This window comes from Pseudophryne corroboree, chromosome 1 (assembly GCF_028390025.1).
Source record: "Pseudophryne corroboree isolate aPseCor3 chromosome 1, aPseCor3.hap2, whole genome shotgun sequence".
Lineage (NCBI taxonomy): Eukaryota > Metazoa > Chordata > Amphibia > Anura > Myobatrachidae > Pseudophryne > Pseudophryne corroboree.
The window spans coordinates 417,428,558-417,455,471 of record NC_086444.1 but is presented as its reverse complement, the minus strand read 5'-3'; positions in this window follow the sequence as shown (position 1 = coordinate 417,455,471).

The following is a 26,914-nucleotide window of genomic DNA, read 5'->3' as shown; positions in this document are numbered from 1 at the left end:
GAGAGAATCTGGTGTGACATACACAGCAGTTTGTGTTTACCCTTGTTTCACAGTAAGCACAACATACACATACACAGACAGTGATATTGCAAGCCTGCCCTACTGTATGTGAGGAAAGAGATAAAGAGAACAGCAGCACACCCTGAGCTGCACAGCCCCAGTGAGGCTGTCAGCTCACTATAACACAGTAAACTAACAATTTTTGTCCTAAATATGGTGCAGATAGTGTACACAAGCGGCTCTCCCCCTTTGCTACACCCTGTACCAGATATCCAGCGTCGCTGAGGAATCAGGAAACGCTGTGTGTGCTGTCTGTAGCTGCAGTAAGCAGAGGAAGGTGCCAAAATGCTTCAGGTCCCGCTCTGATGTAGCTCCGCCCCCTCCAATGGCGCAAGAGTTACACTAAGATCAGTGGCGGAACTAGCGAGCGGTGGGCCCAGGTGCGACAAAAAGCTTTGCCCCCCCCATCCCGTCCAAGTCCACCCCCTCACCCCTGGAGAGGATCTGGTGAGAGGGACCTGCTCAGGGCCAGAGAAATGGATACCTAGCAACAGTGCCGTAACTAGACATTTTATCACTGTGCGCAAGAAATGGCATCGGAGCCCCACCCCTGCATGCAAAACAGGGGCAGTGCACGCAAAAATACATAGGGGCGTGGCTTCGTGGGGAAGGGGTGTGGCCACAAAATAATACCAATTCATAAAACGGTGCACAGTAGTCTCCATTATTCAAATGACGCCGCACAGTAGCACCACTACACCAGGTAGAGACCCTTTTACACTTTACGGCAGACAGATTCCCCTTTTTACACATTACGGCAGACAGCGTCCCCTTTTTACACATAACGGCAGACCGCGTGCCCTTTTTACACATAACGGCAGACAGCGTCCCCTTTTTACACATTACGGCAGACAGCGTCCTCCTTTTTACACATAACGGCAGACAGCATGCACTTTTTAAACATAACGGCCGACAGCGTCCCCTTTTTCTGCTGCGGGGTACACTGGGCTCCACAAGGATAGACATAGGGGTGTAGAGTAGGATCTTGATCCGAGGCACCAACAGGCTCAAAAGCTTTGACTGTTCCCAAGATGAATAGCGCCGCCTCCTCTATAATCCCGCCTCCCTGCACAGGAGCTCAGTTTTGTAGTTGGTGCCGCAGATAGCAGGCACATAACAGAGGGGCTGCTCTGAGCAGCCCTAAGAAGAGCTTTTTTGAGAAGAAAAGTGAAGACTTCAAGGGCTGCAGCAGTGTGTTCATGTCTAGTGACATTCACTGCTGCAGCTCCATCTCTCCCCAGCGGCGCTGTACACTCCCGCGCCCTGGTTGCCGGGTACCTACAGCAGGAGGCTCCGGTAATCTTCTGGTCTGGCACACTCGACGGGGGCTCTCCGGGATCACGTGGCCGCGCTTCGGGAGGTGGTGAGTGGGTCCCGTTCGTGGGACCCGTACTTTATCGTGATCCAACGCGGTCGGTGGGAGGCGGGCCGCGCGTGCTGGCGGTGGACACTGTGGCAGTACAGGCGATCCCACTAGATCACCAGGGCATGGGTGCAGGTCAGGTTTTCCCTTAAAACCTTTTTGTGTGTAGCCCGCAGTACCTGGTGGTTTTGCCAGCAGAGGGGATAAGGCTTAGACCTGGAGCCCCTCCCTCAGCCCCAGGTCACCATTTCCAGCAAATGTTCCCACCCTGGAGCTGCATATCTGTCTCTCCCTAACTCCCTGTCAGTGTTTGGGCGCCATTTCTCTCAGCTACACTGTTCCTGGGACTGCTTGGGCAAATCCTCCTGTGTAAAGCCGCCTGCTTGTCAGCGCTGTGACTTTACATGACACTTAAGTATTCTACATGTCAATTAGACAGTTAGTTAAGAAAGAGTGCATTTAGTCAGGGTTCTCTGGTACAAGTACCCTGTGATATACATCCAGTTCTTACTGTGCAGTGTTATATCTATTGACTACATAGCTATATATAAGCTGGTCCAGTGCAGTATTATTGTTAGTAATAACCCTGCATTGTATAACTGTGACTATGGCCCTCATTCCGAGTTGTTCGCTCGCAAGCTGCTTTTAGCAGCTTTGCACACGCTAAGCCGCCGCCTACTGGGAGTGAATCTTAGCTTATCAAAATTGCGAACGAAAGATTAGCAAAATTGCGAATAGACACTTCTTAGCAGTTTCTGAGTAGCTCCACACTTACTCATACATTTGATAAAGTCACGTGATCGTGACGAAACACGTCAGGACCCCGCCTTCCATACACCTGGTCCAGGTGAATTTATCCTCTGCAATCCACACAGCTTCTCTTCCATCCAGCTGACCGGCTGACCGCGGCAAGAAACCGCCTTTGACTCTCCGACAGCAGCTTGCTATCACCGCCGGCCAGCGATCACGAGAACAGGAGACGACCGCACATTTTCTCCTGGCGGCAGGTACTCAGCATTGGGTTACCCACCTTTCCGCTCCGCTGTGCAATCACATTGTGCATCTCAGCAGCTTGCTTCATCGCCGGCTGGCGATCAGGAATACAGGAGACGATTATACATCTCTTTCTATTGGGAGGTGCTCGGCACTGGGCACCGCAATACTCCTCTCCTCTGTGCAGAACATCGGGCAACGCAGGACTCACTAGCCGGGGACGCCCGGCCAAGTTTATACCAGCCCTTGCCGGAGAGGTAGTATATGTTTACATTTATCTGGAACTACATCTACAAATTCTCCTGTTCCCTCCCTATTGCACAATTAGGATTTAATATATTGGATAGCCATTTTTATCACACGGCTGAACCTTTATATCACCTGAGACAGATATAGGTGTATTATTAACCTACATGTTTTATAACTATATTGATTAAGAGAATAAATTCTTTACATTTTATACGTTGTGCTCTCTATTTTATATAGCTGCTGACACACAGCGCAGCCACTTTTCTTGCTCCACACTTACTCGGCATCTGCGATCAGTTCAGTGCTTGTCGTTCCTGGTTTGACGTCACAAACACACCCAGCGTTCTCCCAGACACTCCTCCGTTTCTCCAGCCCCTCCCGCGTTTTTCCCAGAAATGGTAGCGTTTTTTCGCACACACCCATAAAACGGCCTGTTTCCGCCCAGAAACACCCACTTCCTGTCAATCACATTACGATCACCAGAACGAAGAAAAAACCTCGTAATGCCGTGAGTAAAATACCTAACTGCATAGCAAATTTACTTGGCGCAGTCGCACTGCGGACATTGCGCATGCGCATTAGCGACTAATCGCTCCGTTGCGAGAAAAAAAGAACGAGCGAACAACTCGGAATGACCCCCTATATGTGTGTGCATTAGCTTGCTGAGTGGTTTCCATTTCGTGTCTCTCACTCAACTTGCTATCCCTATATTCTATAACCTGAGGGGGCTTGGTGCGTCAGGTTTTATAATTATATAGGATTTTCACAAGATATACTATGGTGGTTTCCTCAGCTCTACCTGTCACTACCATCACGTCTCTAAAAGAGCCTACGTATAAACGTGTGGAGGGTTGTCTGAAAGCGATTTACACCCTCACAGGTGCTGCACAAAGGCCCACTATTGCAGCAACATGGGCTGCAGAGGCTATTTAAGCATGGGCCCTAGAGTTGGGAGCTGAAATTTCTTCTGACCGTGCTAGACAATGCTTGTCATATATTGTCACAGCTTCTCACTATATTAAAGAGGCGGCTTCTGATGCCGGTATTCTAGCAGCCAAGGCCTCTACTACATCAGTCCTGGCTCACCGGATATTGTGGCTGAGATCCTAATCGGTGGATCTGGACTCTAGAAAAACCCTGGAGGTACTCCCTTTCAAGGGAGATATTCTGTTTGGGGAGGACTTAAATAAAATAGTGGCTGACTTGGCTACTGCCAAAACTGCCTATCTGCCAAGTACCGCTCCTTCTGTGTCGAAAGCTAAAGGTACGTCCTTCCGCCCCTTTCGTCCTTCAGGTAAAGCAAAAGGTCAGGCATACCACAAGCAGGCCCGCACTTCCAAACCTGGTAAGCAGAAGCCCAAAAGAGCCTGGGCTGCCCGTCAGCCAGCTTCCAAGACGGATAAGCCTGCCGCATGACGGGGCGGGCCTCCCCCTGGGGGATCCCAGGGTGGGGGGCCGGCTTCTAGGGTATACCCAGGAATGGTTGAAGACCACTTCAGATGCCTGGGTACGGGAAGTCGTCACTTGAGGTTACGCCATAGCCTTCAAAAACCGTCCCCCTCATCGATTTTGCCTGACAGACATCCCGTTGGACCTCCCGGCCCATTCTCAACCTCAAGGCATTGAACAGGTTTGTGAAAGTTTCCAAGTTCCGTATGGAAACCCTTCGCTCTATAGTTCTGGCCTTGGAACCTGGGGATACATGGTCTCCCTGGACATACAGGATGCTTACCTGCATATTCCTATAGCAGTGTCACAACAGCAATACCTGAGGTTTGCGATTGGCAACCTCCATTACTAGTTTCGGGTGTTACCTTTTGGTTTAAATACGGCTCCGCGAGTCTTCACCAAAGTTATGGCGGTGATGACGGTGATACTCCGCCGTCAAGGGGTCAGGATACTGCCGTATCTGGACGACTTGTTATTCCTGGCAAATTCCCCAGAACTTCTCCTACGTCATCTGGATATGACTGTCCAGTTTCTACAAGCCCACGGGTGGCTCATCAACTGGAAGAAATCCTCCCTGGTCCCTGCTCAGAGCATGGTGCACCTGGGAGCGCTATTGGACACTCACAACCAGCGGTTGTTCTTGTCTCAGGAGAAAGTCCTGAAGCTTCAGGACAGGATTCGTTGCTTCCTTTCTCGTCCGCAAGTGTTGATACATTCGGCGATGCAGGTGCTGGGCCTCATGGTATCAGCATTCGACATGGTGGAGTATGCTCAATTCCATTCTCGCCCCCTCCAGAGGCTGATTCTAGCCAAGTGGGACGGCCTGCCTCACCGGATCAGGTCTCACATGATCTCATTGACTCCGGAGGTCCGTCTGCCGCTGCACTGGTGGCTCCAGGACCAACGATTGTGCAGGGGCCGTCCCTTCTGGATATCCGACTGGGTTCTGTTGATGACAGATGCCAGTCTAAGAGGTTGGGGAGCGGTGCTAGAGCAAACACTCCCTTCATGGTCGGTGGACCAAGGAGGAATCTCTCCTCTCGATCAACATTCTGGAATTGCGGGCGGTCTTCAATGCGTTGAACCTGGCCCAGCATTTAATTCAGAACCGTCCTGTTCAAGTACAGTTGAACAACGCCACCACAGTGGCTTACATAAATAATCAAGAAGGCACTCGAAGCCGTTTGGCAATGAAGGAGGTCTCACAAATTCTACATTGGGCGCAACGCCATCTACCGGCCATATCAGCAATATTCATTCTGGGGATCCTGAATTGGGAAGCGGACTTTCTCAGTCGTCAGGACGTACACGCCGGAGGGTGGGGCCTCCATCCAGAAGTGTTTCAACTCCTAGTGGAAAAGTGGGGCCTTCCAGACGTAGATCTGATGGCATCTCGGCACAATCATAAGGTTCCGGTATTCGGAGCAAGGACAAGGGATCCTCAAGCAGCATTCGTGGATGCACTGACGGTGCCGTGGAGGTTTCGGCTGCCGTACGTGTTCTCTTCGGTGTCACTCCTGCCCAGGGTAATTCGGAAGTTAAAGCAAGAAAGAGGAATTCTGCTTCTCATAGCTCCAGCGTGGCCCAGACGGCACTGGTTCTCAGACCTGCAGGGCCTATTGTCAGAGCGTCCAATTCTACTTCCACAACGCCCAGACCTCCTCGTTCAGGGCCCCTGTGTCTACCAGGACCTAGCCCGGCTGTCTTTGATGGCGTGGCTCTTGAAGCTTCCGTCTTAAGGGCTAAAGGGTTTTCTGAGGCGGTCATTCAAACTATGTTGCGGGCCCGGAAACCGGCTTCTGCTCGGATTTACTATAGGGTCTGGCATTCTTACTTTGTTTGGTGCGCATCTAACAATTATAACGCTTCCAAGTTTAGTATAGCCAAGTTGTTGGCCTTTCTTCAGCAGGGCCTGGACTTAGGCCTGCGTCTGGCCTCCCTCAAGGTTCACATATCTGCCTTGTCGGTGTGGTTTCAGAGAAAGATTGCGACCTTACCTGATGTGCATACCTTTACTCAGGGTGTGTTGCATATCCAACCTTACTATGTCCCGCCTGTGGCTCCTTGGGACTTGTCGTGGTTTTGGAGGCGTTACAAGAGTCTCCGTTTAAACCTCTTGGTTCAGCTGATCTTAAGTGGCTTTCCCTTAAGGTGGTGTTTCTGCTGGCTATTGCTTCAGCAAGAAGAGTGTCGGATTTGGATAAAGACGCCCTGCTGTGCGTTGAAACGCGTTAAGGATACAGGACATTCTAACAATTCTCCCCCGACAGAACTTCATTCCACACCCAGCATATCCAGAGGGCTACAATCTTGCATTAACAGCCAGATACCTGGAACGTTTTTGGCCCAGCTGACACCAGTGCAGCACATGGGGAGATAGTCAGTGCTCGGACGGAGACTGCTCTCCATCTCTACACATGATCCAGCTGTAAACTGACGGAGCTGACTACTTCCATCACAGCGCTCCCTGCACGGGTTACAGCGCGACTCACAACAAGGAGATCTCCACGGCTATACCTTGATACAGGGTGCCCAGTACAGGTGATCATCATCATCTGCCTCCGCTGCCGGACCGAGGCTACACCACTGGGGCGCTCATTGCCGGACGCGCAGCGCTCCCTGCACAGAACTTCAAACATCAAGACCTTCACGGGTTTTCTTCTTACCCCAGCAACGCACCCTGGGTGCACACTCATCGCCTCCGCTGCCAGACCGGATAAATTACTTGGGCGATTGATATCACATTCATCCAACTACTCCGTATACATACGGTACACCTCAGTCCCGCTATTTAGCGAGGGTCCAGACACCCTGTTACACATAAGTGTCTGCTTCAAATTATGACAGTTTAAGGTGCCTCATACGGAGTGCTGTCATCATTGTTTGGCACCTAAGGATTCTCCATGTACATGTGAGTGACTTTCATATAACTTTTATTTTACATAACATCTAGCGCTGGAGTGCACACCTGTGTGATTAGATCATATTAATATATACTATACAGCAATTATGGCCATCAATGTATAATGTTACAACCATTTATCTTTTATCAGTATAGCCAGTATTGATCTAGTGAGCATCTATCAGGCTCCTAACTGTGGTGTGGATTTTATATTTATTTTATATTGTTTACTCCCGGGAGTTTGTGTTACCAGTGTATACTACACTATATTATCTCTTTTTTATCAATAATAAACAAAAAAAAATTATTTTAACATGTTTAATTGTTTTCTGTACTTTTAAGCGCCACCTGGAATATTTATTTGTGTTGTCTCTGTTTGTCTGGATTCGGCATCTCCAGCTCCGGGTGGCTGCTGATTTACAAAATTTTACATCTATTAATTATACACCACTCACCTTAGCGCCATAGACCATTTCCTTGCTTGTCGGATTTGGGTGCCTTGTCTTGTAGTTCCCCATATCTGATATTTCACCGTGACCGGGCGGTTCTTAGGACTCGTCCCGGTTATTTGCCTAAGGTGGTTTCTTCGTTCCACCTTAATCAGGAGATTGTGGTACCGGCCTTTGTCTCTCCTGATCTGTCTCCCAAAGAGCGGTCTTTGGATGTGGTACGGGTTCTCCATATCTATGTGAAGAGAACTGCTTCTCTTAGGAAATCTGATTCTCTCTTCATTCTGTTTGGGTTTCACAAACGGGGCTGGCCTGCTCACAAGCAGACTTTGGCCAGATGGATTAGAATAGTGATTGCACATGTTTATGTGAGGGCTGGTCTTTCAGCTCCTGCTCACATTACGGCCCATTCTACTCGGTCTGTTGGACCTTCTTGGGCGGCCCGCCGTGGTGCGACCCTTGAACAATTGTGCAAGGCGGCTACGTGGTCCTCCGTGAACACGTTCATAAGGTTCTATGCCTTCGATACTGCCGCTTCCCAGGATGCTTCCTTTGGACGCCGGGTTCTTGTGCCCGCTACAGTGCGTCCCCTCCCATAAGGAACTGCTTTAGGACATCCCCTATGTCTATCCTTGTGGAGCCCAGTGTACCCTGCAGCAGAAAACGAGTTTTATGGTAAGAACTTACCTTTGTTAAAACTCTTTCTGCGAGGTACACTGGGCTCCACAAGGCGCCCACCCTGACGCACTTAGCTTCTTTGGGTTGGTATGGCATTAGCCGCTGACACTTCTCCTGTCGTGAGAGTGTGGTGTATGTGGCTACTAACCGTTGTCGTCTCCTTTCCTGCTACTGCATTGGGCTGGTTAACTAAAAACTGAGCTCCTGTGCAGGGAGTCGGGGTTATAGAGGAGGCGGTGCTTGCATCATGGGAACAGTCAAAGCTTTTGAGCCTGTTGGTGCCTCGGATCAAGATCCTACTCTACACCCCTATGTCTATCCTTGTGGAGCCCAGTGTACCTCGCAGAAAGAGTTTTAACAAAGGTAAGTTCTTACCATAAAACTCATTTTACACATAACGGCAGACAGCGTGCCTTGTTACACATAGCGGCAGATAGCGTACACTTTTTACACATAACGGCAGACAGCGTGCCCTTGTTACACATAGCGGCAGACAGCGTCCCCTTTTTACACATAACGGCAGACAGCGTCCCCTTTTTACACATAACGGCAGACAGCGTCCCCTTTTTACACATAACGGCAGACAGCGTGCCCTTTTTACACACAACGGCAGACAGCGTCCTCTTTTTACACATTACGGCAGACAGCGTCCCCTTTTTACACATTACGTCAGGCAGATTCCCCCTTTTTACACATTACGTCAGGCAGATTCCCCCTTTTTTACACATTACGGCAGACAGTCCCCCTTTTTGCACATAAAGAAAGAAAGAAAGAAAGAAAGAAAGAAAGAAAGAAAGAAAGAAAGAAAGAAAGAGAAAGAAAGAGAGAAAGAGAAAAAGAAAGAAAGAATTATACTTACCCGCTCCGCTGGCTGAGGCTCCTCGGTGCAGCTTTTGGCAGATCACGATTCCCGGGCAGGAGAGAAGGAGGAGGAGGCAGGTGGAAGAGGGAGCCGCAGCAGCGCTGTTATTGGTGCAGCTGCTGTCCCTCTGCTTCACTATAGGCTGTCTTCCGCCGCTGTGAATGCTGGGATGCGCTTCACAGCGGCGGAAGACAGCCTATAGTGAAGCAGAGGGACAGCAGCAGCAGCGCCTCAACCAATAACAGCGCTGCTGCGACTCCCTGCTCCACCTCCCTCCTCCTCCTTCCCCCGTACCGCTGCGCTCCTCTCCTCTCTCCGGGTGGCTGTGTGCTGCGGGCAGCGGTTGTCCGCAGCACACAGTGGCATGTAATGAGTCAGTTTGACTCATTACATGCTTTGGGCCCCTGGACAGAGGCGGGCCCCAGTGCAATGCACTGGTTGCACTGGCGGTAGTTCCGCCTCTGACTAAGATATTAACTGGCAAAGTCTCCTTTTTAGCTCAAAACATCACAACAAGTGCTAGTCAAGCATTTTTTTGTGCCAGTTCCACACAAGGGATCTTAGCGGGACCACCCCTCCCCCCCCAGGAGGGTCCTGTACGCCGTGCCCATGGTCAGCCGCACCCCCCTAGCGAGGCCCCCGGTTTGTACTCACCAGACGTCACCTTCAGGCAGCGTTAGGGGTGTGCTGCTGTGACAGCTAAGGCGCAGTGCCCTGCTGAACAACCACCCCTCGGGATGGTGGTCCTGCAGCTGGGAAGCAGCTATGCACCTCATAAGGTGGTGACCTTCCCTCCCGTAACTCCAACGGTGCAGGTATGCTATTGCACAGATAGCATACAAAAAAAAAGAAATTGAAGAAAACTCTGGAGCTCAAATATGTGCATCCTCTCCTAATGGCACTTTTTTCTAAACTGCCTGTGGGAGGGGGCATAGAAGAGAGGACCCAGCACACCCAGTTGAAGAAATTTAAAGTGCACTGGCTCCTTTGGACCCCATCTATACCCCATCATACTAGATTCCCGATCATCCCTTATGGATGCTAGAGAAAATCCTAAGTAAAAAACAAAACAAGTTTCTTGCAGGCACCAACTTAAAACTGAATCCCTGAGCATGGATGCAGGGTTATAGGAGAGGAGCCAAGCATTCTGGGACAAGCTAAAGCTTTAACTGTTTGGTGCCCGACTGATTCAGCACCTACTACCCCGATGTTCCCTGTGGAACCAATGAAATCTGATTCTTTAAAATCTGATTCTTTAACGTGCAGCTGACAATTCTGCTGCAACTGCAGCATGTCATCATGGATCAGAATCTAAGGATTGCCTCCAGCAATTTATTGAATCCACACCACAGATTTCAGGCTGGTCTGGGGGATAAGGTGTGCCCTACCGGTACTAGAAAGAGCTATGTTATGAAATGGTTACTGATAATCTGTGAAGCATATCACAGAAGTTTGATACAGGAGTGCACATATTGAAGTTTATGAAGAGGTTTCTACATGTAAACAGAAAGTGTTGCCATATAAACCAGAGTAACTTATTTGTCTTTATTAGAAAAGGCACATGGGGGGTAATTCCAAGTTGATCGCAGCAGGAATTCTGTTAGCAATTGGGCAAAACCATGTGCACTGCAGGGGAGGCAGATATAACATGTGCAGAGAGAGTTAGATTTGGATGTGATGTGTTCTATCTGCAATCTAATTTGCAGTGTAAAAATAAAGCAGCCAGTATTTAACCTGCACAGAAATAAAATAACCCACCCAAATCTAACTCTCTCTGCACATGTTATATCTGCCACACCTGCAGTGCACATGGTTTTGGCCAACTGCTAAAAAATTTCCTGCTGCGATCAACTTGGAATTACCCCCATGGTGTGCACATAATTTCATAGGTAAATGTTTCCAAGTATCCACCACTGTATCCTTCGACTAGTACTTACAGATGAACCGAAGCAGTTAAGAGCTTAAAATCGATTCTTCTATGACTGGAATAAGCTCTCTCAGAACCCTCTAGTATTAAAAGGATAAAGCTTAATTACCATATATATTGGTAGATGCTCAACAGGGGGAAACAAAGGCCTTTTTTTCTTAAAGCTTAATTACAAATGGTAAAAAACATAAAAACTATGCTTCATGTAAGAGTATGCATGTGTCTAAAAGGAGATTGATGGCAAGAACTTACCTTTGTTAAATCTCTTTCTGCGAGGTACACTGGGTTCCACAGGGAATAACATCAGGGGGTGTAGAGTAGGATCTTGATCCGAGGCACCAACAGGGTAAAAGCTTTGACTGTTCCCAAAATGCTCAGCGCCGCCTCCGTGCACAGGAGCTCAGTTTTGTTTACCAGTCCAATGCGGTAGCAGGTAAAATAGATGACAACCGTTAGTAGCCACATACACCACATTCTCACGACAGGAGAAGGTATCAGCGGCTAATGCCATACAAACCCAAAGAAGCTAAGTGCGTCAGGATGGGCACCCTGTGGAACCCAGTGTACCTCGCAGAAAGAGATTTAACAAAGGTAAGTTCTTACCATATATCTCCTTTTCTGCAGCGGGGTACACTGGGGTTCCACAGGGAATAGACATCGGGGATGTCCTAAAGCAGTTCCTCATGGGAGGGGACGCACTGTAGCGGGCACAAGAACCCAGCATCCAAAGGAAGCATCCTGTGAGGCGGAAGTATCAAAGGCATAGAACCTTATAAACATGTTACCTGAGGACCACGTAGCCGCCTTGCACAATTGTTCAAAGGTCGCACCATGGCGGGCTACCCAAGAAGGTCCAACAGACCGAGTAGAATGGGCTTTGATGGTAGCAGGAGCTGGAAGGCCAGCCTGTACATAAGCATGTACAATCACCATTCTAATCCATCTGGCAAAGGTCTGCTTGTTAGCAGGCCAGCCACGTTTGTGAAAACCAAACAGTATATTTTTCTAAAGGTTATTAGTGTAGACCACTAGTGGGTTCTACACTAAAAAAGAGCTTAGTGTGTGGCGCACTCTTTTGAAATGATTATAAGTTAATAAAATTTTACTTTTATTTCATAATTTAAAATACATCTTTATAGCCAGGCATGTAGGTATGTTTGATAGCCTGAGAGTAAACACTTATGTAATAATTGCCCAAAATTAAAATATAGGGATAGTGGTTAACTTATCCAATATGATAGGGGCAAAAATAATTTTTGTGTCAAGCTTAGTGATATATTACTAAAGATTTTTTGTACTATAACGGCTGTTAATATCGCCCGTTACCAAGACTAAATTAGTCTAGAATCTGACATAATTCTGACGTTAGCTGCTCTTTAATTCTGACGTTAGCTGCTCTTTAAAGGATATGAATTTCTGTTTGTATAAAGAAGTATTGAGCGCTGTAATGCTATAATGATCAATATAGATCACAAATGTTAGTTTCAGAATTACCTCAAAGGGAACCCCAGCGTGGATCTTCCAGGTTATTCCTCGTCCTTGTATATGCATGAAAGGACAATATAAATGTGTATTGTAACATGTGTACACTTCGTCTGCCAGTCTATTGTTCAGACTGCAGTGGCTTTACAGATGTAATTTGATAGGTTTTTCTGTATCCACAATAATGAGATACAATTGTGGCCAAGGAGCAATTCATGCAAGAGAACAGATGATAACCATACTGTCTCTAAACTTGTTATAAAGAGATACTGTAGATCGTATGCAGGGACACAATACCTAGAATATAAATACGTGGCCCCTGTTCACTCAGAAAGAGAGCGCATGAGCAGGTATGTGGGGTATGCGTCCAAATATTCACTTATAGGCATTCAATGATTCTCTCCATAATGGTACAATTTCTAATTCATAAGAGAAGGTGTATGTCATATTCAGAAAGCACATACTTCAATAGAGGTCATGTCAAACGGTTCTAACGCCGTAAAGGATGAAAACACCTCATCCCACAAGGCGCATGCACTAACAACGACCATATAATTAGAGCAGTATTGCGCAAAAAGATATAATGGCACTCCAACATGCAAATGCCAATGATTAAATTACTACTTGATGAAATCAGCGCTATGGTAATAGTTCTCAAACTGTCTCTAGTATTGAGACTGTTCCATTATTTATATAGACACACCAGTAATTCTTTTGAAACATGTAGCCTGTCAGTTATGCACTTATCTCTTTGCTAACAAATGGCTTGGTAACCTTTCACGTTTATATCTGTGTAATAATATGTGGTAGCATTCAGTGTAAATTGAAACAGCTTTTGGATATGCCTGATACTATTCAATCGTGTAACTTAAAAAATGTAAACCATTTATAGGTATAATGGCTGAAAGATAAAGAGTCCCAGGTGTATAGTGACGGTTTCCCTTTCTACTGTTGTTCCATATGCCGAGGTAATACCTGGGCAGTGAATGGAAACAATGAGAGTGGGGAAAGGCCGTCCACCTGGAGACTGAAAGGACAGAGCAGTGCGAACCACTTCTGCTGTCCACGCTCTACATCCACCCTCCCGTTGTGAAGACACATTGCAGGGGGGCCCCGTAGATGTGAAGCAGTGGATGAGAGGGCGGCTCTGAGTACTTATTATGTTCCACGTCAGGTGTGTCTTTGAGCGAGGTCAGATCTCCGTCAGTTTGCGGGAAGCCGCTGCGGGAGCCGGACGCCGGGTCGGGTATAATACCCGCACCTCCGTGGACTCTGCACGTCCACGTCCCGCTGATGACGACGTACGTTTCACATGTAGCTTGGTCACATCAATTAATTTCTTTTATTGGTTGGTTCCTCCCCAATTATACTGATAATTTTGTTGTGACCTGTGCATTGTCCTCTAGACTTTTTTGTCTTTCCCTAGAGAAAAAAACCAAACAGTACAAAGAGAGAATCAGACTTCCTAACGAAGGCTGTCCTCTTCACATAGATACGGAGAGCCCGTACCACATCCAATGACCTCTCTTTGGAAGACAATTCAAGAGAGGCAAAGGGCGGAACCACAATCTCCTTGTTAAGGCGGAAAGAAGACACCGTCTTAGGTAGATAACCAGGGCGCGGTCTAAGAACCACCCGGTCACGGTGAAAAATCAGATAGGGGGACCTACAAGACAAGGCACCCAAATCTGATACCAGTCTAGCAGCGGCAATAGCCAGCAAAAACAAGAACTTAAGAGAAAGCCACTTAAGGTCTGCAGATTCAAGAGGTTCAAACGGAGACTCTTGCAAGGCCTCCAGAACCACCGACAAATCCGAAGGAGCTACAGGTGGGACATAAGGAGGATGAATCCGTAAAACACCCTGATTGAATGTATGAACAGGCAGAGTTGCAATTTTTCTCTGAAACCATACCGACAAAGCAGAAATATGAACCTTGAGGGAGGCCAGCCGAATGCCCAAGTCCAGGCCCTGTTGTAGGAAGCCCAAAAATTAGGTCGTACTAAACTTGTAAACAACATGATTGTTAGATGCGCACCAAGCAAAGTAAGAATTCCAGACCCTATGGTAAATCCGAGCAGAAGCTGGCTTACGGGCCTTCAACATAGTTTGAATGACCGCCTCAGAAAATCCTTTGGCCCTCAGTATGGAAGCTTCAAGAGCCACGCCATCAAAGCCAGCCGGGCCAGATCCTGGCAGACACAAGGGCCCTGAACGAGGAGTTCTGGGACACGCCTGAGCCAGTTTCAGAGCACGGAACATTGCCCACAATTCCAGAATGTTTATCGGGAGAAAAGACTCCTTCTTGGTCCACCGACCATGAAGAGAGTAGTTCTCCAACACCGTTCCCCAAACACTCAGACTGGCATCCGTCGTCAGGAGGACCCAGTTGGAGATCCAGAAGGGACAACCCCTGCACAATTGTTGGTCCTGTAGCCACCAGCTCAGTGACAGATGATCCTCCGGAGACAAGGAGATCATGTGAGACCTGATCCGGTGAGGCAGGCTGTCCCACTTGGCAAGAATAAGCTTCTACAGAGGGGAAAAATTAAATTGAGTGTACTCTCCCATGTCAAAAACTGACACCATGAGGCCTAGTACTTGCATCGCCGAGTGTACCGACACTTGCGGTCGAGAGAGGAAGCATCCTGACCTAAAGTTTCAAGACTTTCTCCTGAGATAAGAGCAACCGCTGGTTGTGTGTGTCCAACAACGCCCCCAGGTGCACCATGCTCTGAGCAGGGACCAGGGATTATTTCTTCCAGTTGATGAGCCACCTGTGGGCTTGCAGAAACTGGACCGTCAGATCTAGATGACAGAAGAGAATGTCTGGGGAATTCGCCAGGATCAGCAAGACGTCCAGATACAGTAGGACCCCGATACCCTGACGGCGGAGCAAGGCCGTCATTACCGCCATTACCTTGAAGATTCGCGGAGCCGTAGTCAGTCCAAAGGGTAAGGCCCGGAATTGGTAATGAAGGTTGCCAATAGCAAACCGCAGGTATAGCTGATGCGACACAGCAATAGGTATATGTAGGTAAGCATCCTGTATGTCCAGGGATACCATATAGTCCCCTGGCCCCAAAGCCAGGACAGTAGAGCGAAGGGTTTCCCTACAAAATTTGGAGACTCTCACAAACTTGTTCAAAGACTTGAGGTTCAGAATGGGCTGAGATGAACCTTTCGGTTTCGGGACTAGGAACAGTGTTGAATAGCACCTCCTGCCTCTCTGAGCCAGAGGAACCAGCACTACCACTCCTGTGTCCAGGAGGGACTGAACCACCGAACGAAGATTATTTGCCTTTACCTGATCCGAAGGGATGTCCGTCAGACAAAAGTGATGAGGGGGACGTTTCTTGAAGGATATGGCGTGAGTGATGACTTCCTGTACCCAGGCGTCTGAAGTTGTCTTCAACTCTGTTTTGGAAGCAGGCTGACGGGCAGCCCAGTCACGTTTAGGTTTGGGCTTAGTGGATTTGGAAGTGCGAGCCTGTATTGGGTATGCCTGACCCTTTGCCTAACCTGTAGGTCGAAAGGAACGAAAGGAAGTACTCCTAGCTTTCGAAGCCGAAGGAGTAGTACTAGGCAGACATGCAGTCTTAGCAGATGCTAAGTCAGCAATGATCTTGTTGAGACCTTCCCCAAAAAGTATGTTTCCCTCAAAAGGGATCACCTCAAAGGCCTTTCTAGAGTCCAGATCTACAGACCAGGACCGCAACCAGAGGATCCGGCGAGCCAGAATAGACATAGTAGATGCTTTGGCCGCCAGGATACCTGCATCATTTGCCACTTCCTAAATATAATGGGAGGCCGTAATATATGAAAGACATTATCAGGAAAATTAGACGGTAGTTCCGCCTCAACTTCCTGAACTCAGGCCTCTATAGCTTTAGCAGCCCAAGAGGCCGCAATAGTAAGCTCATACATAGCTCAGGCAATAGTGTAAATAGACTTCGAGCAACCCTCCATACGCTTATCCGTAGGTCCCCTCAGGGAGGTGACGATAGTAACAGGCAGAGCAGATGAGACCACCACATGCGCAATTTGTGAATACACCGGCGGCTGTGTTTCCTAATTGTTACTTAACTCTGCAGCTAGGGGATAACGAGCTAGCATCTTCGTAGACAAGGAAAACTTCTTACCCGGTTTTCCCAGGATTCCTGACTAATATCAACCAAGTGGTCAGAATGAGGTAAAACCATCTTAGTAACCTTCTGACGTTTAAGCTTATCTGGTTTCGCAGAGGTAGCTGGAAGCCCTTCATCATCATTGATTTGAAGTATCAGCCTCATAGCCTCCAAGCGGTCAGGAACATCCACCCGTGTCAGAAATTCCCCATCAGAAGCATCTGCATCAGAGTCTGAAGGATCAGTAAAAGCGCCATCTACATCGGATGAAGTATCCGAAACATGTGTGGATTGTGAGGAAGTAATGGCCTGTTTAGATGACCCCCTGGTCTTAGGCGGGCGAGAGTCAGGACTTTGCTTAGCTAGCGACTGATGTAATTGCTGTAACCAAGCGAACAGAGTATCTGCCCACGGCGGATTAACTGCAGGGACAATATGTAACTGTAATGGCACAGGAGGTCCCACAGGGGGCGCAAGTCTAATTACTAGCGTAGTCAGTAAATTAGAGAAAACAGCCTAAGGTGTGTCTTGATTTGCCCCCGTTGCTGCAGACTGACTATGGGGTATAGAACCCCCAGTATCTGAACCCTCAGCTGCTACGTTTTTCTCTGAGAAATTCGTGGTATCAACACTGCATGGTGCAGGATCAGCCATGGATTTACCACCCTGTGTAACATACATGATATGTAAGCATAACCCTAGGGTGTAACAGTACAAGATAAGCGGACAAACTACCTGTCAAAAATACCCTGTATGGTGTGACTGCAAGGCAGAGCACAAACAGAGGATTTCGGAGGTAAAATGTGACTGAAAAACACAGAGAAAAACACAAAATACGTATATCCTCTGAAATACCTATATTATCTATTAACCCTGACGCACGGAGCCCCCTCAGGGTACAGAATATAGGAATAGCCATATGTGTGAGATACACGAAATAGAGACCACACAGCAGCGATTGGCACACACTCAGTCACATATACAATGCAGAGATTATTACCAACAAAAAAACTGCACTGGACCAGCAATACTAAGTAACTATACCACTGAGTAAAGGTAGGTATGTATGTATATATATACAGGTTGAGTATCCCATATCCAAATATTCCGAAATACGGAATATTCCGAAATACAGACTTTTTTGAGTGAGAGTGAGATAGTGAAACCTTTGTTTTTTGATGGCTCAATGTATAGAAACTTTGTTTAATACACAAAATTATTAAAAATATTGTATTAAATGACCTTCAGGCTGTGTGTATAAGGTGTATATGAAACATAAATGAATTGTGTGAATGTAGACACACTTTATTTAATGCACAAAGTTATAAAAAATATTGGCTAAAATTACCTTCAGGCTGTGTGTATAAGGTGTATATGTAACATAAATGCATTCTGTGCTTAGATTTAGGTCCCATCACCATGATATCTCACTATGGTATGCACTTATTCCAAAATACGGAAAAATCCGATATCCAAAATACCTCTGGTCCCAAGCATATTGGATAAGGGATACTCAACCTGTATTACACACACACTAGGTGATTCATCACGCCCTATGAGCGCTCGTCACATCGTCGTAAGGGGATATGCCCCCTTAATCCTTGCATACCTTTGTGGCATGAAAGCCTTCCGCTGCGCTGCATTCATACACCTCTATGCCGGTGGCCGCAGCAGCTTGTGTTCCACCTGCACCGCGGCTAGGGAGTGGGGATTGTTGATGCCGGATGGGGCAGGCGGCCTGGTAGCAGGACATAGGGGGTTATTCTGACTTGATCGTAGCTTTAGCACAGCTACGATCACATACACTGACATATGGGGGGGGATGCCCTTCCCCCACACAAGTACAAAAGCATAGCACAGCGGCGATGCTTTTGTACTTGAAGAGTAGCCCCCAGCCAGTGCAGCTCCTGCGGCTGGCCGCGAGTTAGTGGTCGCTGCGGCTGCATGTGGCATCACGCGGCCGCTGCGGGCCGCCCCCCCCTCACGGTCCGGCTACGCCTGCTTTGGCCACGCCGTGCCCACAAAATGGTGGCCAAATGCCACCCCTCCCGCCCACCTCTGCCTGTCAATAAGACAGAGGCGATCGCTAGGCAACGACAGCAGTCGGCTGTCAGCCATGCCCCGGCGCACAGCAGTGCCAGCGCAGTTCTGACCTCATCGCTGCAATGAATTGCAGTGAGCGATCAGGTCATGACCCTCACAGGACGCTGCAGTAAAAGGATTTTTTCCCCATCTACAGCACAGAGACTTGCTACAGATGCAAAGGCATACCCTACAGCTGCACCTTTTTGGCAGGTACAGTACCTTTTTTTTATGGTCTGTACTGATTTTTGGCTCTCCAAACTTCCATTGAAAGTATAGGAAAAGGGGCATGGCCACGCAGCTGTACCAGTGGCCACACCCCCTTTTTGAATTTGTCCCGATTTTTATGTGTAAATTGTTGGCGGGTATGTTGCTGCAGTGGGCCTATTTTGGAGTGTGGAGCTGGAGCAGCAGCTCCATCAGCCCATTGTTAATCCTGCTCTGGGAACACAACACAGCAGCCAAAGGGCAGAGCCTCCCATTGGATGTAACCTGTATGGGAGGGCATTTATCACCCAATCAGCTGTGGACTGGGTGCGATAGACCTGCTGCTAACCCAATGAGAGCTCCTAGCCACTCCCAGCATTATCCACACAGAGATAGATATATATAACGAGATTTATGGTAAGAACTTACCGTTGTTAAATCTCTTTCTGCGAGGTACACAAGGAATTACATCGGGGTGTAGAGTAGGATCTTGATCCGAGGCACCAACAGGCTCAAAACTTTTGACTGTTCCCAAGATGCACAGCGCCGCCTCCTCTATAACCCCGTGTGCAAGTCAAATTATTCTCTAACAAATATTTAAAATGCCAGCTCTATTATATACTGTGGACGCCTGCGCATCTTATTACCATGTGCTATGAATGTGCGCTATACATCGCAAAAACACTGCATCCCATAAGAGAAAACAATACACCCACACATTATCTGAGTTCCAAAGCTCATTGATGTATATATTTGTTATTAAAAGGATATGTATTCAATATATCATAATGTACAGTATATATATATATATATATATATATATATAGTTACATGGTTACAATTTACACAGTAAGCAGTTATTACAAACTAATTCAAATACAGACATGGCCAGCAATACAATTACCATATTTTGCTCAAATACACTCTCTGTCAGGTTCGGTCTGGTTTGTGTCCCCGGAGGGGGCGCTAGTGGGTCAGTGGAGGTAGGATGGAAGAAGTGAGGAGACTGGATTGGATTCCCGCGCATGTGCGCAATGTTATTTATTAACATAAAAGTTCACACAATAAGGCAGCAGAATAACGTGCAGGAATAAACAATAAAAAGTATGTAATGGAAATGGTGCAGCTTGGAAGCTGAGAGTCTATGGAAGGAATGGTAATATGACAGTATGATGGATAAGTCCACTGGTGTGGAAACCAGAGTGGTTTAAAACGTGGAGCCAGCAGAGATGGTAATAAATGTATAGCAACCTGGTAGCAGATGCAGGAGACTCACGTGAATGTTCACAGTGCAGTTCGTTAAGCACAGGCAGCTAGCAAGCTGCTTCACAGGTGAGGTGATGGAATGCACCTGGAGAGAGTTTCTACTGCTGAGGCTGAAGCACACTGTGGATGTAGATAGGTGTGGAGCCAAATACAGATGCAGGGGTTGCTGATGCTTGTAGTTCCACGGAGATGTAGGAAGGTAACCAGGAACACGGAGGATCCAGGAAGGTAACCAGGAACACGGAGGATCCAGGAAGGTAACCAGGAACACGGAGGATCCAGGAAGGTAACCAGGAACACGGAGGATCCAGGAAGGTAACCAGGAACACAGGGGAACTGGAGACTGGAACACAGGAACTTGCACACTGAATGTCGCAGGAGAGCTGGAGTGGTTGCTGGAACTTGTAGTTCCACAGGAACACTGGAACAGCTGGAAACTGGAACGGAACTGGAACAGCTGGAAACTGGAACGGAACTGGAACATCTGGGACCTGTAGTTCCACAGGTCCAATACACAAGGATATCTCTGTAGACAGAGGATTGCAAACAGGAGCCGCCTGTTCACAGAATGTGACGTGTTGTCCAAGGCAAAGAGACTGAGCCAGGAACTGGAGTTTAAACACCTTGGTCTGTGATGATCTCTATGAGAACACACCCTGCTGGATTGGGTGTTCAGATCAGCTGTGAGTTAACTGGAGCTGGTGATTGACCGGGAGAATAACACTGTAGACAGTTAATGCCATGCACTGCTGGTTGCTGGTTGGGATCAGTAGTGCACCGGGAGTTAATGCTGTTAAACTAGAAGCACTGTGTACTCCAGGCTGCTGGCTGAAACCAGTGGTTACCAAAAGATAGAACTGGTTAGGTGGAGCACAGTGAGCTGTGGGCTGCAGGAGACTGAAGACTGGAACTGCTGGGACCTGTAGTTCCACAGGTCCAATTCACAGGGAATACTCTGAAAACAGAGGACTGAAGCCAGGAGACCCCTGTTCACTGGAAGTGATGCAATGGAGACTGCGGATTCCTGACACTCTCCACTCCATATCACTCTCTCTCTCTCTCTCAGTAAACTCATGCAGCCACTGGACAGACAGCATCTCCACCATCATCTGGGACAAAAAAAGGCAGCTGGCTCTGTTTGTGTGATCGGCTATACCCTGAGAGTTGGGGGCGTGCACAGGTCTCTTGTTATTAGTCTAGGGGAGGGAACTTTCTCATTTATGATGAGTCATTGGTCAGTTCATATGCAAGCCTTGAAGACATCAAAAAGGATGGCCTGAGTTTCCTGTCTACATGCTTTAAATGGAATGTCCTTTGTCGTCAGTTGAATTGTGGCTTAATATTCATACATTTAATCATATCTACTCATGGCAATGTGCTACAACTTATTAACAGGCATCAAATAAATCTACACATTAATCTGGTTACTTTGACACCAAGCATGACATGTCCATCTTGCTCCGCTCCAATGATACACATACATGACGTTATATTCCATTATATAATTTAAAACCTTATGATGTCTGGTGCTTGGTATGTTCAATTTATGTGCTGTATGAAATATGTGTTGAATATATCTTTGTTAGAAAAGAAAGGGGGAGAAAAAGCAGATCAACTTCTGATAGCAGCACTCATTCCCATTATTATACGTTGATTAAAAATATACTTTATTCAAATATTTTATAAGTGATAATATTGGTTATGAAAAAGATTCTCAATACCCACATGTGATGTAAATATCTTTATTGTTACCACATGTGATGTATTATATGTCCCCTGTAGTTTAGAGGGGACAACTAAGTGAAATATTAAAACAACAGAGACAGAATAACGTGTAAGGAAAAACAAATAAAAATTTGTGTGAGTAAAGATATATTAAAAAAAGGGCTAGTACGCTGTCTTGATTTCTAGATCAATTAACACCTGTGATTCAATAAGTTTTTAATTATTTAATTACTTTAGTTGATTAAGATCACCCCTGACCATTTCTAGACAGTTGTGTATTAAATAGGGTTACAAACTATATCAGTGTTATAATGTTTCTGATAAATTCTCAATTTTATATATCACAATGCAATATTTGTTGCTATATAGTGAAATAAGGAGAATATTCAGAAAAATACTGCAAGTATCCGGATAATAATTTATTTGTCTGTTATACACATGAGGTTATTATTACCTCTAATTATACCGGTATACAATTACAGGCTGGCAGATTGTTGTTTGATTAATAACCTGTTAATATATCAATATACTGAATGAGACTTGCACAGTATACTGGCTTGCAAATGAATCTATTTAGGCACCTATTCATTAGATTATGTAGAGAAAAAATATAGAATTTATAGGTGCTTTGTGAGGCTATTGCAAATATTGCTGTCTAAAATAAACAGCTAATCCTAACACATGTAACTGAATAAGGCCACAAATCACTGTTTGTTATCATTCCAGTGATATAAGCTGATAATAGATCATGCCTAAATATTCACAAGTGTTGGTAGTTTCTTGAAATCTCTCACATATGAATGTAACCATTCAAACCTCCATTGCTGTCAAAATATCTAGCTAATATTGCCAAGCAGCATAGTAAAGTCTATTGGAAACAAGCTAAGTTCATTCACAGCCTAATATAGCTTTTTCTTTCCTCATAAGATATTCATTATAAACTGTGTGCCTCTCATATATAAGATATCTCACAGGTAACTTGCACGAGAGGAGACCCTCCTGTCTCGTATGTGTAGTGCCAGCATACCCAATTTAATCTAAAAGGTAACCCTTGCTTATGATCTGATTTACACAGGCTACTGATACATGATAATTACAATGCTGACAGCGCACAGCAAAAGCCGATGCGCATTTCACTTATATACAATATATCTTTGTGGCATGTCTGTGTAAATGCATATGTTACCATATATTGCTGTGCTCGCTGCGCGTATTTGCAAGCATAGCGACTCATAATGTGTGGAATCTGTATGTTCTCTCTATGTAATATTTTTGACTTCGACACCCGCCTCCATGCCAGTGAGCTCAGTTTCGTTAACTAGCCCAATGTAGTAGCAGGTACCAGAGACGACAACCAATTGTAGCCAATTACACCACACACTCACTGCAGGAGAGGGTGTCAGCGGCTATGCCAATACCAACCCAAAAAAGCTAAGTGCGTCAGGGTGGGCACCTTGTGGAGCCCAGTGTACTTCGCTGAAAGAGATTTAACAACAGTTAGTTCTTACCTTAAATCTAATTTTCTGCTGCGGGGTACACTGGGCTCCACAAGGAATTACATCGGGGATGTCCCAAAGCAGTTCCTCACGGAAGGGTATGCAGGCACAAGAACCCGGCATCCAAAGGAAGCATCCTGGGAAGCGGCGGTATTGAAGGCATAGAACCTTATAAACGTGTTCCCTGAGGACCACATTGCCGCCTTGCACAATTGTTCAAGTGTCGCACCACGGTGGGCTGCCCAAGAAGGTCCAACAAACCGAGTAGAATGGACATTGATGGTAGCAGGAACCGGACGACCAGCCTGTACATAAGCATGTGCAATCACCATTCTAATCCATCTGGCCAGGGTCTGCTTGGAAGCAGGCCAGCCACGTTTGTGAAAACCAAACAACACAAAAAGAGAATCGGATTTCCTAATGGAGGAAGTTCTCATCACATAGATACGGAGAGCCCGTACCACATCCAAAGAACGCTCTTTGGAAGACAACTCAGGAGAATTAAAGGCCAGAACCACAATCTCCTGGTTAAGGTGGAAGGAAGACACCACCTTGGGTAAATAACCTGGGCGTGTTCGAAGCACTGCCCGGTCACGGTGAAAAATCAAATAGGGAGACTTATAGGATAAGGCACCCAAGTCCAAGACCATTCTAGTCGAAGCAATAGCCAGCAAGAACAGCACCTTAAGGGAAAGCCACTTAAGGTCAGCAGAGGCAAGAGGCTCAAACTGAGACTCTTGTAAGGCCTCCAAAACCACCGACAGATACCAAGGGACCACAGGTGGCACATAAGGAGGCTGAATCCTCAACACACCGAGTGAATGTATGGACATCAGGTAGGGTAGCAATCTTTCTCTGAAACCAAACCGACAAGGCAGAGATGTGAACCTTGAGGGAGGCCAGACGCAGGCCTAAGTCCAGGCCTTGTTGTAGAAAGGCCAAAAGTTTGGCTGTACTAAACTTGAAAACGTCATGATTGTGAGACACACACCAAGTAAAGTAAGCATTCCAGACCCTATGGTATATCCGAGCAGAAGCCGGCTTATGGGCCTTCAACATAGTTTGAACGACCGCCTCAGAAAAACCTTTGTCCCTCAGGACGGAAGCCTCAAGAGCCATGCCATCAAAGCCAGCCGGGCTAAATCCTGGTAAACACACGGACCCTGAACGAGGAGGTCTGGTCGTTGTGGAAGTAATAGGGCATGATCCAACAAGAGGCCCTGTAGATCGGAGAACCAGTGCCGTCTGAGCCACGCTGGAGCGACTAGAATAAGGTTTCCTCCTTCTTGCTTGAACTTCCGTATTACTCTGAGCAGGAGTGACACCGAAGGGAACACATACAGCAGCCGAAAGTTCCATGGAATTGACAGAGCATCCACAAACGCTGCTTGAGGATCCCTTGTCCTTGCTCCGAAGACCAGAACCTTGTAATTGTGTCGAGACGCCATCAGGTCCACATCTGGGAGGCCCCACATGTCCACGAGAAGTTGAAACACCTCTGGATGTAGGCTCCATTCTCCGGCGTGCACATCCTGACGACTAAGATAGTCCGCCTCCTAGTTCAGAACGCCCGGAATGAACACTGCTGATATGGCCAGCAGAAAATGCATTCTGCCCACTGAAGAATCCTTGATACTTCCTTCATTGCCATGCGGTTTCGAGTGCCACCCTGATGATTGATATACACCACCATGGTGGCATTGTCCGATTGTACTTGAACAGGTCTGTTCTGTATGAGATGCTGGTCCATTGTTAACGCATTGAACACTGCCCGCAGTTCCAGAATGTTTATTGGGAGTAGTGACTCCTCCTTGGTCCACCAACCCTGAAGAGAGTGTTGCTTCAACACCGCGCCCCAACCTCTCAGATTGGCATCCGTCGTCAGCAGGACCCAGTTGGATATCCAGAAGGGATGAACCCTGCTCAATTGTTGGTCCTGCAGCCACCAGCTCAGTGACAGGCGGACCTCCGGAGACAGGGAGATCATGTGAGATCTGATCCGGTGAGGCAGGCCGTCCCACTTGGACAGGATCAACTTCTGTAGAGGGCGAGAATGGAATTGAGCATACTCCACCATGTCGAAAGCCGACACCATGAGACCTAACACTTGCATCGCCGAATGGTTCGACACTTGCGGATGGGATAGGAAGCATCGGATCTTGTCCTGAAGTTTCAGGACTTTCTCCTGAGACAAGAACAACTGCTGGTTGTGAGTGTCCAACAACGCTCCCAGGTGTACCATGCTCCGCGCCGGAACCAGGGAGGATATCTTCCAGTTGATCAGCCACCCGTGGGCTGCCATGCACTGGACCGTCACATCGAGATGACACAGGAGAATTTCTGGGGAACTCGCCAGGATTAACAAATCGTCTAGGTATGGTAGTATCCTGACCCCTTGACGGCAGAGTGTAGCCATCATGACCGCCATTACTTTGGTGAAAACTCGCGGAGCCGTAGTCAAACCAAAGGGTAATGCCCGAAATTGGTAATGAAGGTTGCCTACCACAAACCGCAGGTACTGCTGATGAGATACCGCAATAGGAATATGTAGGTAGGCATCCTGTATGTCCAGGGAGACCATATAGTCCCCAGGCTCCATGGCCAGAACAACAGAGCACAGCGTTTCCATACGGAACTTGGAGATCCGCACATGCTTGTTCAAGGACTTCAGATTGAGAATGGGCCGCGAGGACCCGTTCGGTTTCGGGACTAGAAACAGCAGTGAATAGAACCCCGTGCCCCTCTGAGTCAGAGGCACCTGTACCACCACTCCTGTGGACAGGAGGGAATGTACCACCGAGTGCAACGTGTTTGCTTTTGCCAGATCCAGAGGCACATCTGTCGGGCAAAATCGATGAGGGGGATGATTCTTGAAGGGTATGGCGTAACCTCGAGCAACGACTTCCCTCACCCAGGTATCCGAAGTGGTCTTTAACCATTCCTGGGTAAAACCTAGAAGTCAGCCCCTCACCCTGAGATTCCCCAGTGGTAGGCCCGCCTCGTCATGCGGCAGGCTTGTCAGTTTTGGAAGCTGGCTGACGGGCGGCCCAGGCACGCTTCGGTCTGGGCTTGGCAGGCCAGGAAGCACGAGTTTGCTTTGGGTACACCTGACCTTTTGCTTTGCCTGGAGTATGATAGGGCCGAGGGAAAGTACTTTTAGCCTTCTGTGTTGAAGGAGCCGTACTAGGTAGGCAAGCTGTTTTAGCCGTAGCCAGATCAGCCACAATCTTATTGAGGTCTTCTCCAAAGAGAATATCTCCCTTGACAGGAAGCACCTCCTGGGTTTTCTTGGAATCCAAATCCATCGACCAGGATCTCAACCAAAGTATACGTCTGCCCAAAACAGATGCAGTAGCAGCCTTGGCCGTGAGCACCACGGCATCGGAAGCCGCCTCCTTAAGGTACAGAGAAGCCTTGGCAATATATGAGAGACATTTTCGAGCATGCTCAGATGCATCTGAGGACAGTTCCGCCTCGAGCTCCTGAGTCCACGCCTCAACAGCTTCAGCAGCCCAAGTCGCTGCAATAGTTGGCCTTTGCACAGCCCCTGAAAGAGTATAAATTGCTTTTATACAGCCCTCCACATGACGATCCGTC